The following is a 17,085-nucleotide window of genomic DNA, read 5'->3' as shown; positions in this document are numbered from 1 at the left end:
GGTGATGAAACAATGAGGGGGATGCATGATGGGGGGTGTAGAAATTGTAGATATGCAGCTTCGGTGTTCTTCATTCCTTGTAACGCATTCAAGGGTTTTCCTTAATATTTCAGTCGTTTTCATTATCGTTAGTCGTTGTACTTTTGCAGTTATTCCTCTGGTTCCAATTTCTGACATTCTTTTCTTTTTCGAAGATTTTCGGAATTGTTCCTAGTGCTCCTACTATCATCGGTACTATTTTGATGTTCTTCATCATCCAAATCCCTTTTAACTCTCTGGCTAGCTCTGTGTATTTGCTTCGTTCCTCCTTTTCTTTCATACTCGCCCTGTGGTCAGCTGGGACAGCAAAGTCTACGATTTGACAGGATTTTTCTTTCTTGCTAATTATTACGACATCTGGTCTTCTTACTTGGATGGGTTTGTCCGTCTGTATGTCCATGTCACATAGGATTTTGTGGTTCTCGTTTTTGAGTGCTGTTGCAAGTTTATGCTTGTACCACTTGTCTATACGCTCAAAATGCAGTCGTTTGCACAATTCCGAGTGCACCCCCTCCCCACTTGGTCATGCCTGTTTTTGTATTCCTTTTGGGCCAGTTTGCTGCATTCACTTAATATATGGTTTATCGTTTCGTCTCTTTGTCCACATAGTCTGCATTTGCTTTTTTCTTGTGTTTTATCGATCCTTGCTTTGAAATGGTTGGTTATTATTATTATTATCATTATTATTATTATTATTATTATTATTATTATTATTATTATTATTATTATTATTGCGCAAAGTGGGGAAATATGTCATAGAAATCTAATATATAAAATGCTGTAGGTCTGCCTGTGTCCTTATTTTCAAACTCTATTTCCTCCGAAACTAAGAGTCGCAGAGCAACGCTAAAGGTCTCAAATGATTGGATTTTTTACGGGTCATTCGTTTCTAGGTCTTTATCCGGTAAGAATCGTTTTTAAGGGGTCAAAATTGAGCCAAAACTGAACAAATCGTTATATATTTTGTACATTCAGATTAGTTTATTATGAATTTTTAAACAGTTCTTATGCGTGTCACGTTAGTACAGAGGTAGCGTCAGAAGATTTGAATGCGTCAGTTTCAATTCTAGCTAATGCCACCCAAATACATTTTTTACTTTTGAAATCACGACTCTATAATAATATATATGGAATCCGAACAAATTAAAATATCATATTTAAGCGTATTTTACGACTGGGCAAAGCCGGACCCACCCCGCTATTTGATTTTATGTTTTATAGTTTTAGAGAAAAGTTTTGATGTTTTATTTGCATCGAATTTATTTTTAAATTGTTTAACACTTGCACTGTCATTTCATTTGTTTTAATACATTGTTCCAAAAATATGTTGCTCTATTTAAAAAAATAATTGTGTGTCATTTTACATTTTCACAATCTTTTGTGCCAGAAATTTTCCATTGCAAGACGTTACATAAAAATGCGTGTGCTTACAACAAATATTTATGCGGTGCTATTTCAAACTAACACTGCCCACTCCAAAAACTGAAAATAACACAATAACGTTATGCATATATGTATATGCTCTATTACCTAACCTCTAGCATTAATGTTACTTTTTATGATACAGCACAACCATTATATTTTATCTAACGAGAGAATATACACATTTTTGCATGAAAACTGAGTATGTATTTAATATATTTTCATACAAACCCAATCGCGTATTAGTGTAAACCGAGATGAATTAAAATATGAATTATATATTCGTTTTTATTTTTGTGACCGTTAAGGGAAGACAATAAAGAATGATGAAATAAGTGTATTATAATGTGTTACCAACGACTGCGTTTTAGTTCCTTGTAGTTAGTCTCTCTTACTATTTTGTCATAATCTAGGGAGGTGTTCATTAAATGACAGAATAGGTTAGGTCACAATGAAATTTACCAAATTAGATGTTTCGAAAATAATGTTTACCAAGTCTGGGCAAGAGTATTTCACGTTTCCTTATCATAAAACCCAAACATTCAAAGAGGTCTGACCAGTTATATAGCTGACTACTCGGAGCCTGCCATGAGTACCAGTCAACCGCAATGAGAATGACGCTACATGCTGATATTACCAGAACAAGAGATTACCACGAACTTGTCGGAGCAAATATATAGAACGAAACAAATTTGTATTCCTGTCGTCTTTCAGTAAAGTAAAAACTCGACGGCAACTTGAAATCTTCCTCCTCATAGTAAATGTAATTAAATCCAGTGTTTCAATAAAACGGACAAGAAAAAGTACTAAAACAAGTAGACCTTCATGTTACCCGGGGTTCACAATAACTACAACTATTCATTCTATTTTGACTTCGTTCGAAATGTTGCACAATGAAATCAGTGCTAATTCTATGACAATAACTTGTGATGTTTTCTGGTGTCCAGTCGACAAGTTTCTTCTGACTCCCAAGTACTCGCCACCTTTTTCGATAAGCTTTACAAATGATTAGATATTATTGTAATAGTCGCTTTACATAAACTTCTCGTTTTCAACGACCGTTGGTCTTCGCACTCATGAAGGTCTGGTTAGAGCTCTCTTGAGCCCATAAACCTTCTTGGTAATTTTGCTAGTTCTTTCCTACTTTTAGAAGATTTCTATCGTTGTATTGATTAATCATTCTGTTCAAACTTGTACACGAGTCCAAGTTTTTTCTTTCCATTTCTACACAGTGATCTACATTTTCCAGCCATTCAACTACCTTCTCTTATTTTTCCTGTAAAATCGGTCAGTATCATATTTTGGGTGTTACGCATTGTGCAGGGTCATTAATGTCGTCATATTCTGATCAAGGTGCCTAAGTTCTTCTTTGATCAAGTCTATTAATGGTCTAGAGTATCCTTTTACTAATACTTCCAAAGTGTTCTACCTTTAATTGTTTTACTTAAATATGGTTTTGAAAGAGCTTCCTTGTTCTTCTCAAGTATTCTTCTAATCTTCTCTTTAATTTCTGTAGATTTGATGGTGTCTGTTTTAAAAAATCTTCCAAATATTTTTAAGTCTCGTCTTCACCAAGCGCCTCCATCTGCTTTTGATTGAGAAGTTTCATAACCGCTGATGTTTACAGTTTTCCCTTTTTTATCTCTATTAGTGCACATAACTTTCTTGCGAATTCCATGTCAGTCTCTGACTGGACATTCTAGTCGTGTTGACCAGTTGTGTTATTTATTTTCTTGTATTTTACGAATAATTTCAGATCATCATAAATGAAGTTATTTATTCTTCGTCATGTGTCTTTAGTCTGATAACGGTAATCACATTTTCTTAGTACATAGTTTATTGTCATCATGTCTATGATAAACGATGATGGTGATAACGAGTGTTCTTGAATATGTTCCTTTGTATTCTTTGATCACTAAGAATTTTCAAGCAAGTCATTGTTAATTCTTACTAACATCTTTACTATCGTGATTAATTTCGGGTGACAAAAAGCTTCCCAAATTACAATCATTGTAAACCTACTACTAAAAGATAAAGATTTTGTACAATATTTCAAAAAAAAAATTTAAAAAATGCGGAGAACGCGAGAGAGTGAGTGAAAGAGAGCGGGGTTTAATAGATAGATTCATTGATTGATTGATTGAATAAAGAAATTTAGAGAAGTAGTAAATCTTCTTTTATGTGTTTTTAGAATCCAATGTACAATTAGAAAAAACTTCTTTGGAAATTGTGTACCTTTATTTTATTTAGGCTTCCTGTTTTATACTTAATATTTTAAAAATAATTTTGAAATAGATTCGTGCACTTAATTTGCTTTTTTCGAGACGTCCATCGAGATATGAGGAAATGTATCTTGAGAATGTGAATTTTAATTAATTCCGCCATCTTGAATTGTGCACATTTGCACAAATCTACTGGGAAATATGGAAGAGAGTCACATTTTGCCAGGAAGTTCAATTTCAATGAAATGTAACAATTGGTAACGATGAAATTGTTCGTCCTTGCACAAGATTAATTTGCAATCCCCAGGCACAGATGATATATATATATATATATATATATATATATATATATATATATATATATATATATATATATATATATATAAAATGTAGAATATATATTATAAATATATAATATATATAATATATAAAATATATTTTTATATATGTATATATAGCATACAGATGAATAAACACACATTTGTAAATATGCACACACACACACACATATATAATTGCATATATATAATTATATATATAATTATACATATAATTATATATATATATAAATACATATATAGAAAGAAAAAGAGAGAGAGTAAATAACAAAAAGTTGTATTTCAAAATTAATGATGTTGACTATTTAATTTATTCCTTTAATTCAGTTGACTTATACAATTCTTAACAGTATCTGTCTCGTAGTGCAAAATCAATCACTTAATTATTATATCAATCGGTGAATATATTATTCTCTTAACTCATCAAAAGAAATAGCAACTATCAATCCGCCAAAAGGAAATGAAGTGTGATTTGACATAATATAAATTCGAACATTGGAAGAGAAGCTGCATATACCTTCAATATGTTTCCATTACGCCATTTTGATTATATATATACTAGCAAAAGTACCCGTCGTTGACTAGGTTCAAAGACCGCCTATAGAAAATGGACTCTGATTTATGAAAGTATGATGGGTTATGAAAAGGAAGGCTTGTAAAGAGATAGCTTCGAATTTGGGAGTATCAAAACCAAAGCAAAATATGATGAAAGTAAAAATAAAATAGATAAACCCCATAATTTATCATACCATACCTGTTCACACTGAAACACTTATCACAATATTCTGTGGATCTATATTAAAAAAACTTGTTAAACTTTGTGATATATTTCCATTCTATGGAGGTCAGGTGAGAACGAACACCACATAATTTCATTATATTATATTTCTTCAAACTGAAACATAATTATCCAAGTATACTCACGCAGATAGATATGAAAAGTGTTTATTAAAGTTTGTGCCTATTTCCATTCTATGGAGGTCATGCGCGAACGCAGACTCCACAATTTTATTATACCATCCCTATTTAAGTTAAAACATACTTATCAAAGTATTATTATGTACATCTATATCAAAAACACTTGCAAATGTTTTTTTTAATTTTTAATTTTTTTTATTTCCATACTTTGTGGACCAAGCGCGAACGCAGACCCCACAATTTTTATAAACCACCGTTCTGCCAGATCAAACATAACCATCTCTGTGTCTCGATACATCTTCTATCATTATATGTAATCAGTTTTTTTTAAATAGTCAACCATACAGGAGCCTATTCGTGACCAAACACATACACATTCAGCTTCATATATATATATATATATATATATATATATATATATATATATATATATATGACTTGTATATGTACATAATGTGCTATAAAAATATATAGCAATAATTCAACATAAAAACCTCCCGCTTTTACCTATTGAACATCTACAAAATGAAACGCGGAAGGTTCTTATTTCCTTAATTGCAATATCTATTTGGTTGAGAAGAAAATTCTGGTGAAATTTTAAATTTTCATTTTATTTAACTATTTATATTAAAACAGTTGCCGTCAGACAAGATAATGAAAAGTAATAAACAAAATCTACGTTTATAATATGGCTAACGACGGGACGAATAATCGGACTTTTTGGCATATATATTTAAAATCGGAATAAAAAATATGAGAGAAATTATGAAATCTAATACCATTATTTTGATATGCTTTTAACTTGGCATTGCTACGAATAATAAAATTATACATATGGATGTAAAACTACGAGTAATACTTAAATGGTTTGTAATGTGTTAGAAAATTTAAAAAAAACACTTTAATTAATGTTTTTTTTAGCTTATTTGCATGAAAAGCATGATCTGATTTGCTTCTTTCTATTTCTGTGTTGCTCGAGAAACTGATTATACGTTTTCACATTTCTTTCTTCATTCTATGAATTCATAAAAGTCGATAAATAATCTAATCAATTACTTCTCTTCCTCTATTCGTCAAAACAATGAGTTGAGGTCCAGGGGATAAAGGAAGTGTTTTTTTAATAAAATCATATCGGTTAATGTTCGTGTTATTTTAAATGAAAATGCTAGAAATATTATAAATTAAACCATAACTTATCATTTTTAATACAATTATAAACAAACGTATGTTATATAAAATGTTCGAAGAATTTAAAATATTTTAAATGTTTGTTTCTGTAAAAAAAGTGTAATTTAGACACCAAAAGTGTAAGGTGTGGGGGCGTCCATATTATGCTGTGTTATATCTTATATTGTTTTCATTGCGAACATGTAAAACATTTTACCGGGAATTTCAAACTAATTTTTGACTCAGCACGACATTTTGTATGTTTTAAGCAATGCATTTTGATTAATTAGCAGCATAAAATCGGAATAAAATTGGTGAATAATATTACGATTTTACCTAATCATCGTCTGCGAAATATTTGACATTTTTTCTTTGCCTCCTTTAATTGTTTTTGTTTTTTACACAGTGATCACCACTTATCAAGGCCCGGAAGCCACTCAGAGATAAGGGTTATTGAATTTCCCTCTCTGCCCTGCTCTAACCAACTCTGCCAACCTGTTTCACAAATCCATATAATCTATCAGGAAAACTCTCGCGAGAGAATACGAGATTAGACCCAGAATTCCAAATTCCAACGTAGACTCTCATTAGCAGGTCTCCTTCTCCAAGATCAGGGATTTACGTTCCAACTTTTCAGAGGTTGAAACCCAATAACAGGAGACCAAACCAGTTCCATTGTTCCTGTACGAAACTAGCATTGGACCGACTGTTTTCCTAGATGATCGTGATTAAACGATACGTTGATTAATATCAAAATCTGACCCTCAACGGGCATGGAATAGAAAATAATGATGTTTTTAGATTCCAGATTGATTGAAGATTGGCATATTGAAGTAAAATCCAATTATGCTCAATCAAGTATCCGGAGTGAAAGGCAAATGATCCAAGACTACCATTTTATTCGAATACCTCAATACCATATTCTTTTTTGAGGCGACCAGCATACATGGAAACCACAGGAAATTATTTTAATTTTGTTCAAATATTACATTTTGGTTTTTGAAAATTATATTTCCTGAAAGTAATTCAAATTTCTGTAATTCTTAATTTGCTCTATCTAGTATATTAAGCAATTATATTTGGCGAGGATTGTCTAATATGTAAACGTTTATATGTCTGTCGGTCTGTCTATCTGTCTGTCTCCATATGTTCAAACTCTAGCTCCTCCGAAACGTAAAGTTACAGAGCGGCGCTAGGGACCTCAAATTATTTAAATTCTTTATGGACCTTCTTTTATGGGTCTTTAGTTGGTTAAAATAGTTTTAAGGGGTCAAAAATTAGTAAAAATTGAAAAAAATCGTTAAACATTTTGTACATTCGTCTTTACTTATTTTTAATTTACAATTTTTATCCGTTCATGTGTGTGCCACTTTAGTACAGTGGTAACGTCACCAGATTTGAATGCTACAATTTCAGTTTCGATTCTAGCTGATAGCCCCCAAATACTTCTGAAATCACGACTCTATAATAATAATGTACACAGAATCTGGGCAAATTAAAATATCATATTTAAGCGTATTTTACGACCGGAAAATGTGGGGTGCCTCCCAACTTATATACATGAACACGTACATACTTATGTTTATAATAACTTGGGACAAAGAATTGTATAATGCGATAATAATTCTTATGTTTCGAAATTTAATTTGTATATGTTTTTTTCTGACTAGACTTAAAGACAGATAAGTAGCTAGTCCCCATGGCCGCGGACAACTTTCAATATGTTTTGGTTGTTAAGACATGCTTTTCCTGACTTTTATTTAAACACTATCAAGCCGTGAGTTGTGATTTTAAAAGTACAAAAAAAAAACGTATTTGAAAATGGAACCGTGTTTTTCGCTATCTTCCAGACGTCCGTTTCTCTCCACATATTTTTCTAAGTTATGGACCTCTCTGGACTTACTTCTTTATTTTGGAATTTAATCAACGGCTTGTTTTCTCGTATTTATTGTTGTTATAAATGGCAACTAGATTATTCTTAACGTTCTTATGGTGCATTTCTGATATAAAAAAAAAACCCTGAAAGGTTTCGAAATGCCACACACTGTAAATGCATATTTGTTTCTTCTCTAACTACGTTTTATCTATCGTATATTTCTTCTTCAAAAGTAAACGGAAACAAAGCTTATCGAATTTGCTTCAATTCTTATTCGGTTTCTACATTTTAACAATGCGCAACTCAAATAACATCTGATTAGAATGTAATTGCAGGGAATTATCGAAAGGAAACGTAAAGGTAAATCGTGGGGTGTGAAATTGAGAGGTGCGTGATTGGTGTGAAATTGAGAGGTGCGTGATTGGTGTGAAATTGAGAGGTGCGTGATTGGTGTGAAATTGAGAGGTGTGTGATTGGTGTGAAATTGAGAGGTGCGTGATTGGTGTGAAATTGAGAGGTACGTGATTGGTGTGAAATTGAGAGGTGCGTGATTGGTGTGAAATTGAGAGGTGCGTGATTGGTGTGAAATTGAGAGGTGCGTGATTGGTGTGAAATTGAGAGGTGCGTGATTGGTGTGAAATTGAGAGGTGCGTGATTGGTGTGAAATTGAGAGGTGCGTGATTGGTGTGAAATTGAGAGGTGCGTGATTGGTGTGAAATTGAGAGGTGCGTGATTGGTGTGAAATTGAGAGGTGCGTGATTGGTGTGAAATTGAGAGGTGCGTGATTGGTGCAGTCGACACTCTAATAAGAATGATGTCAATCAGCGGACAACACGGGCGACGATAATTGCGTGTTACAAAGTCGGTGGTTTAGCGATTAGTGCAAGGAACGTGATTGGCCGGCGAGTTAAAATGATGTCGAAATCTTAGTTTTGTGTGTAGGAGGCATGAAAGCGATGAAAGATGAAAACAGCAAATACAAAAGTGAACCTTCTTAATGATTCAAAATCGGTATGTTTTCAATTGAAGACAAAGTTTATTAAGTGTAAAAAATTCTTACACAAAGGCAGGCTGATATATTAATTAGTTTCAACATTCAGGTAGACATATATTAACATAAACAAGTATATGGATAGGTAATACGATTATATATCTATCTATCAATCTATCACTCTCTTTCTCTTTCTCTCTCTCTCTACATATATATATATATTTAGTCTTTGAAGTTTTTAATCTTTAAAACCATACAAAAAATATTTTTTATCATTCGTTAGAAAACCATCTAGTCAGTAAGTTATTTAATCACCTGCACTCACTGCATCAACTCGCTCTCGAATTTACTATAGTACCAATAATTTATTTTTCAAGGGATCATCAGTTGTTTACCATTAAACACTGTTTAGGGGATTTAAAAACAAAACAGTATATTACATCATGGCTCCCCAGCAGTGTTGATCAAACACCGCCACCCTTAATCTTAGGAAGAAGACATGTTACAAACATTTGAACCAATTTCCTATTCTTAATTGCAGTTACTAACCTTTTCATACTATAAAAATGAATCTCTTACCTGTGTGATTCATCAATTTCCACATTTAAAATGGATTATATTTATTTGCTGTCCACTCAGCAAAATGTGGCACAAGGCCGGAAAGTGGTAACCCAGCAGGCTCCCCTAAAGGAGGGGCACTCCTGCAATTTTAAAAATTGCCTGAGTAACCCCGTCGGCATTCCCCGGTCGGGGCGCCTCAGGCAGCAAGCAATAAACTTGCCCCACCGGAAAGCCCGGTGGCAAGGCCTGGGAGGGTGGACCTCCTAGGTATTACCCAGGCGGTGTACCTCAGTCCAACAGGTGCTGGGCCGGTCTCCGGCCCCTCACCTGTTGAGCTGAGTGTCAAGTGACGGATCCTTGACTGGTACTATCCATTTAAAATGGATATATTTTTTAATTTAACAGTCTTGTATTTATAAGATTACGGATTAATCCATTTAACTACTTATCACCCCCACTATGATTAGTATTTAGTATATTTACATTCTTATTTATTTAAAATTAGATATATAACGGTTAAAAATATGTTTACATATATATATTTAAAAATTTTTTATTTATTTTATCATATGTAATTATAAATACATTTTATACATTGCTAATATAGTTTTGGATTTCCTTTATTAATATAGTATGGTTAATCTTAAACGATTCAAAAGCATCAGGATAACGAACAAATGCTTTATTTAACTGTTTAAATATTTTATTTTTATCTCCACCTTGTTTTATCATCCTTATTACTAAGTTAGAAACTGGTGGTATAAAATCTGTTAATTTTAAAGTAACCCGGGCTATTCTCAAAAACTCTGACATAATGGTTCCATAAAACACAAAAAAAAAAGGGCAGGTGCTATCTTTATGCGGCATACGTACTATTCCAAAGGGGAAGGCGTTTCTTTTATCAAATATTTTATAAATAAAAATCCTATCCTCAATTTATATATCTAAATCCAAAAATGTAGCTAGTTTTCCTCTATGTTCACAATTCAATTTTAATTCGTTTGGATATATAAGATGTTTATTTTTTTCGAATTCATCATTATCGTTTATACATATAAGGTCATCTATAAATCTCCTACACCCATGAAAGTTATATGTTATAGATATATCAGTTTTTAATAGTGATGCCCTATATATATACTCGAGTCTATGTAAATACAAATTTGCCCAAAATGGTGCAGGATCCAATCTCATTGGGATACTTATCGTTTGGAGTAATATTTTATTTCCTATTTGAAAATAGCTTTCTTTAATAAGATGACTTACAAGTATTTTTAAAATACCTTTAGAAACACTAGTTTTGATATTTTTATTTTTACACCAGAAAGCTTTAGAGTTTGAAAAGTCTATATATTTACCTTTGCCACCTTCAAAAGCTAAATCTACAGCCCATGTAAGTTTTTCGTGCGGAATTTTAGTATATGGCTACAGGAATTTGCCAAGAAAATGATTTCACTTTTTGTGATTGATCGCAAGACCAAAAAATTGATCAGGTCAACTAAGAAAACGGTAACCAAATTACTGGCAACGGCAGGAATGCGTGCGGATCGTGTAACGAAATGCAGAGGCTACAATACCTGGGCCGCCCTGTTTAAAACAGAGGAAGAATGCGTCGCACTAACCAAAAAGGAAATCATTACACAAGACTACATATTAAGAATGGAGTACCTAGGACGGAGGAGAACGACTGTTTCCATTTTCGAAGTTCCAGAGGCGGTCCCAGGTGAATATCTAGCTGCCTACCTCATGAAATTCGGTGATATCACTGGTATAGAGGTGGACCAGTACAACGGAGTTTGGTCCTTCGATATCCTATTTAACAAAGAAGCTTTCCTCGAAATACCCTACTTCCTGGAAGCGGGACCTGAAAAACTCCCCATTGTGGTCACAGGGAGGAGGCCGACCTGCTGGATTTGTAGTGAAGTAGGTCACTTAACTTACACCTGTCCGAAAAAGATAAAAACCAATGTGACAAACACAACAAACCCTAAAGAGGTGGTTGTTGGGAACCTCAAACCTTAGGCTAGAACGCCAAATACAAGCAAAACAATTGAAGTGATTAAAGAAATCACAACAGAAGAATTTGAGGAAAAATTCAACGCCGAGATGGAATCGCCCAAAAAGAGAGAATGGACACTGGTACCGTTTACTAAATCGCCTCGTAAAACGTACGCAGATAAACTGACCAAAGAGCAGATATTAGACATTAGGACCAGTAAAGACCTGGGGCGCAACAAGTTTAAGGCCCTGCTAAAACTAAAGGACTCGCTTGATGAAAAGCGCAAGCAAAGCGAGAAGAAAAAAGAAAAAGAAAAAGAAAAAAAAGATATTAGATTTCCCCGAATCTCTCTTCCCCGAAAAGCCTGCCCCTCCTCTAAAAGAGAAAATATCACCCCGTAAAGCGCCACCCCTCTCTCCCGAAAACGTACCAAAAAGAGACCCAAAGTTGACAACCCTTGGCTCCCCATCCAAAAAGACCCCTTAACCGTCCCCTAAACCGTCTCCATTCTGCTCCCCAAACAATACACTAAAAAACTTCCCACCCGCTTCCCCTATGAAAATTGACATGCCCCCTCCTCCATCACCTCGCCCTTCTACTTCTGAAAAGAAAAGACAAAGAAGTCCCTCCCTGGAAAAAGACCAAAAAAAGAAAATACCCCCTTTTTTACAGGGCAAAGACGTGTGTAAGATCACGGCTGATATAGAGGCCATATCAAAAAATCATGGTAGAAAAGACTACCGAAACCTCTACGCGGCGAAGCAGATAAACAAACTGGACATTACAAACCCAGAAAATTTTCCCAATGCCAAAAGGCTTTTAACTGTGGTTAGAAGTCGTGAAGAGGCCAAAGGAGTTTGGACTATGCTGGAGGAAGCAAACTCTGCTTTTAATATCATTCCTCCAGCAGCCTTTTTTAGCGACTCCGACATACTTAAAATGGAGAAACTATGTGTTGGACGGGCCCCCATAAAATCCACCCTTCACTTTATAGAGCGATTAAGTTAACATTTCCTCTAGACATCGGTGGTCTGTCCCCTGATGGGGCCATCACTAATGAGATGACCTCTGGATCATTGGGGACAGCTGTCGGTGTCTTGGCACCGTCCATGTTTGTTAAGGATACCCAACCCTAGATAGATCACAATGGCTTTAAGGTTCGCTACTTTGAATGTCCGAGTGTTGAGTGACGCCTCTCATAAACTTCGAGTTGCACGCGACCTTCAACGCCTCGGGGTGGATATATGCTGTGTACAGGAAACGCACTTCATTCCCAGTGATCATCAGGGTGTACTGCTTAGGGACTTTCAGCTCTATTCAGCACATTTTGATTCCCACTCGAGGGGTGTTTCCTGGCTAGTTAGACCCGCTCTTGATGCTTCGTGTGACCCAATCTATGCTGATCCAGAGGGAAGAGTGCACGTGCTGGATGTTACCGTAAAGGGTGTGGCATTTCGATTTATTGGGGTTTATGCTCCCAATAGCCATAGCGAGAGGGTTTCCTTTTTCCGGGGGATCGAGCCCTTCATGAATTCGTCTCGGCGGATAGTTTTAGTGGGAGACTGGAACGCGGTCCTGGATCCCGATTTAGATCGCGGGGGTAATACTTCAAGGGCTACTAACCAGAACCGGGATGCTAAGGCGTTTCGAGACTTTATCGACAAGTTTGATCTTGTCGATAAATTTCGAAACGAAAAGCCCGGGGATGTATTTTGGACTTGGACAGGTAGACGCGGCTCCGATCCGGTGCAACTTTCGAGTTACATCGATCGGTTCTTAGTTAGGAGAGTCGACTTAGGGCTTTTAGATTGTCCAAGTTTTCATAACATAGTTTATTCGGACCATAGGTTAGTCCGGGTTCGGGTAAACTTAGATAGCGTTAAACCTAGGATGGCTAGTTACTGGAAGTTCAACACGTCGTTGTTTGACGGGAAGGGCTTCCGGGAACAGCTTTTACTAACAATACAGAGGGAATTGACGGGAGCCATTATCGGGAATAAGTGGTGGGAAAAACTTAAACAAGTAATTAGGTCCTTCGCTGCTGATTTTAGTCATCGACTCAATCTTAGTTCTAGAGCAGCGAAAGCGGCACTAGATGATAGATTAAAAAGGGCGGTGGAGGAGGGGGATAGTGATAGTTATACTTTAATTAAGGCTGAACTGGACTCCCTGGATAACAGGAAGGACCAGGGTCTAGTAGTTAGGGCTAGGTTAAAAAGAGTGCCGAACAAGGCAACAAATATGGCCGCGTCAATGCGTGCGGAGGAGCGTCGACGTGCGACTGATCGACACATCGCCAGTGTCACATTGCCGGACGGACGAACCGTAACATCAAATGATGGAATGGTTTCGAGCTCATTTGCAGGAGCTTTTTACCATGGAGCCCGGTCTGGAGATTGAACAGTTTGACACGTATTTAGCTGACTTTTCTCGCCTTGAAGCGACCGAAGCAGCTACGTGTGAATTTATCATAAAAGAGGAAGAAGTCCTTGAGGCTCTGAAGCAAGTCGGGCTAGACAGGACCCCTGGGATTGATGGTCTGCCTTACGAGGTGTACTTGAGGCTGTCGCCCATTTTTATTCCTTTGTTGGCCACACTCTTCAACTCCTGGTTTAGGAACGGGTCTATACCTCAGTACTTTACCAGGGGGATCATTAAATTGCTTCGCAAAGATAAAAATGGAGGGGATGGGATTAGCAATTTCCGGCCCTTAACGATGTTAAACACAGAGTTAAAGATTTTGGCCAAGATCTTAGCAAATCGTCTGCAGGTTGTTTTACATCGTCTCATAAGTCCCGAACAGACGTGTTCTGTTAAGGGCCGGACGATTCAAGATAATTTGCACGCGATACGCTTGATCATAGAGAAAGTCGACACAGAAGCCGCGCTGATCAATTTAGATCAGTCCAAAGCATTCGATAGGGTGGACCATCGTTACCTAGGGGCTGTTCTTTGCTCGGCTGGGTTTGGACCCCAGTTTCGCTCATGGATTCGCCTCTTGTATGCTAACCCCGGTGCTATGGTGGAGGTGAATGGGGTGAGATCAAAGCCCTTCAGGTTAACAAGATCTATCCGTCAAGGTTGTCCGTTATCACCCATGCTGTATGTCATCGCGCTTGATCCCTTTTTGCGCCAGCTTAGGGTGAATCCGGTCCTTCGCTGGATTACTTTGCCAGGTGGTTCTACCCCAGTAAAGTATACCGCCTATGCCGACGACGTGACTGTGCTTGTAACGAGAAATGCCGAGATTAGAGTCGTCGACATGGAAACAAGACGGTATTTATTTAAATGCTGCCCACATCAGCATTATTTGGCACAAGGCCTGGAAAGTGGGATACCCGCAGGCTCCCCTAAAGGAGGGACACTCCTGCAATTCTAAAAATTTCCCGAGTAACCCCGTCGGCATTCCCCGGTCGGGGCGCCTCAGGCAGCAAGCAATACACTTGCCCCACCGGAAAGCCCGGTGGCAAGGCCTGGGAGGGTGGACCTCCTAGGTATTACCCAGGCGGTGTACCTCAGTCCAACAGGTGCTGGGCCGGTTCCCGGCCCCTCACCTGTTGGGCTGAGTGTCAAGTGACGAATCCTTGACTGGTACTACCCTGTCTCCATGCAGCCGAAGCCGCTAGGAGACATCCCATCATAAGAGGCTTATAATGGGGAAACAAGACGGTATGCACAGGTAACAGGGGCCATAATCAACCACGTTAAGTCTATTGGCTTACGTGTTGGTGCCTGGAGGGGAACACCCCTTCAGGGGCCCTTTGGCTGGACTGATGGGCCCTGCAAGCTACTCTGCGTCTGGTTTGGCCCCGACCTCCAGCTGGAGAAAAATTGGTCGGAAGTGTTGAAAGCGGTCAAGACCACAGCTCATTTGTGGTCTTTGAGAAATCTAACTTTAAAGGGTCGGGCGGAGGTATGCAATACTCATATCTACCCCCTGATCCTATACCGTCTATCAGTGCTTCCACTCCCGGAGTCCTCACTACTTGAACTAGTGCGTGCTCTTTTCGCGTTCTTATGGCGCGGAAAGCAAGCCATGGTTGCTCGGGAGATCTGTTGCCTGCATCCGTCTGAAGGCGGTCTGGTTATGCCTAATATCAAAATACGTAGACACACTCTAAGGCTGATATACCTGGACCGAATGTGTACACCTGACTTAGGGAACGGTGTCTTCTGGATGGAAGACACTAAGAAAGCCTTTCCGGCTTTGGAGAGTGTGCATTCGGCTGAGGGGGAGGCACGCAGGAGGCCCCGAAACGAATGCCATTTCTATTACGAGTGTCGACAGGCGTTGAGGTTCCTTCAACGGGTGAATGAAAGCCTCTCTGACACCCGGCTGTTGTCTCGCAAAGCGCTATATAGGGTTTTAGTGAGGGGTTCTGTCCGAGACGAAAAGATTGAGGAGTTCGGTTTCACGAATGAGGAGCGTCGCTCGATATGGCCTTGGGCGCCCGGGATGAGCTGTTTCGATAACTACGAGGCATCGCTCACCTGGCTGGTAATCCAAGATGCCCTCTAGGTTCACAAAAAACTTTTCATAGCGGGTTTAACAATGACACCTAGTTGTGTCCGATGCGGAGATTGGGAGGAAGACCTAAGCCATGCTTTCTTCCGCTGCGCTATCGTTCGACCGTTATGTGAGTTAGTTGAGAGCTTCACGGTTCGCATACTAAACGGGCGTTTTTTTTGTACTGGATGCGGTTTCCCCGTGCTGCAATTGGGCGCCAAGTATGAAGAAAGAGGAACGTTATGTTTTTCTGTGTTTGCTAGCTGTTATGAGAGGCGTGATTTAGTCGACACGACAGAAGGAGGTTTACGGAGATGAGACCTTCACTGCTCCCCAGCTTGTTCTCATGTTCAAGCACCGGTTGAAAATGCGAATTAAGCTGGAGAAGGTGAAAATCACTCCTGTGAATTTCAACGAAAGGTGGGTGAAAGCTTCGCGATTGTGTAGAGTGATTGGAGCTGGCCTTGAATTCGTTTCTGATTTGATTTAGGTCAAAAAGGATTTCGGGTGTCCTGAACTAACAAGACATCAGTATCGGACCGATTAGTTTAGTATAGGTTAGTTAGGCTTTATTGTTTGATTTTTTAGCTTAGCTAGAGTATGTATGTGTTCATCGTCCCAGTCCCTCTTTTAGTTTGCCCTTGTCCCCCCCCCTATTTTTCCCCTCCACCTTAGGTTCCCTAATCCCCATTCCCGACCCCAATTAGGTGACGGATGGACTGCTTTGTCAGTGATGCAGGTCGTTTTTGTGGTTTTTATTCAATAAAGCCAGTTTTCGTGTGGACCTGCGTCTTTTCGACTGACAAAGCTTTCTATCTGCCACAATTAGTAGTTGGGGGGCTCTTTTACTAACTACTATTTTTTCATTGTAAATATTTCATTCTTTTTTGTATATAAAATTTTAAGCCCCAACACCCCCACATCATGTATATATCATTTTTCGGGTTATAATTAGGATTCGCATAGAGTGATTCTGATATTCTGGTGAAATAGTCTAGTTAAGTTAACTTTATGTTAGATAGGTCCACATTACCCCCCCTATTTT

Source organism: Euprymna scolopes, chromosome 10, assembly GCF_053919585.1.
Source record: "Euprymna scolopes isolate OS-2025 chromosome 10, ASM5391958v1, whole genome shotgun sequence".
Classification (NCBI taxonomy): Eukaryota; Metazoa; Mollusca; class Cephalopoda; order Sepiida; family Sepiolidae; genus Euprymna; species Euprymna scolopes.
This window is presented reverse-complemented; position numbering follows the sequence as displayed.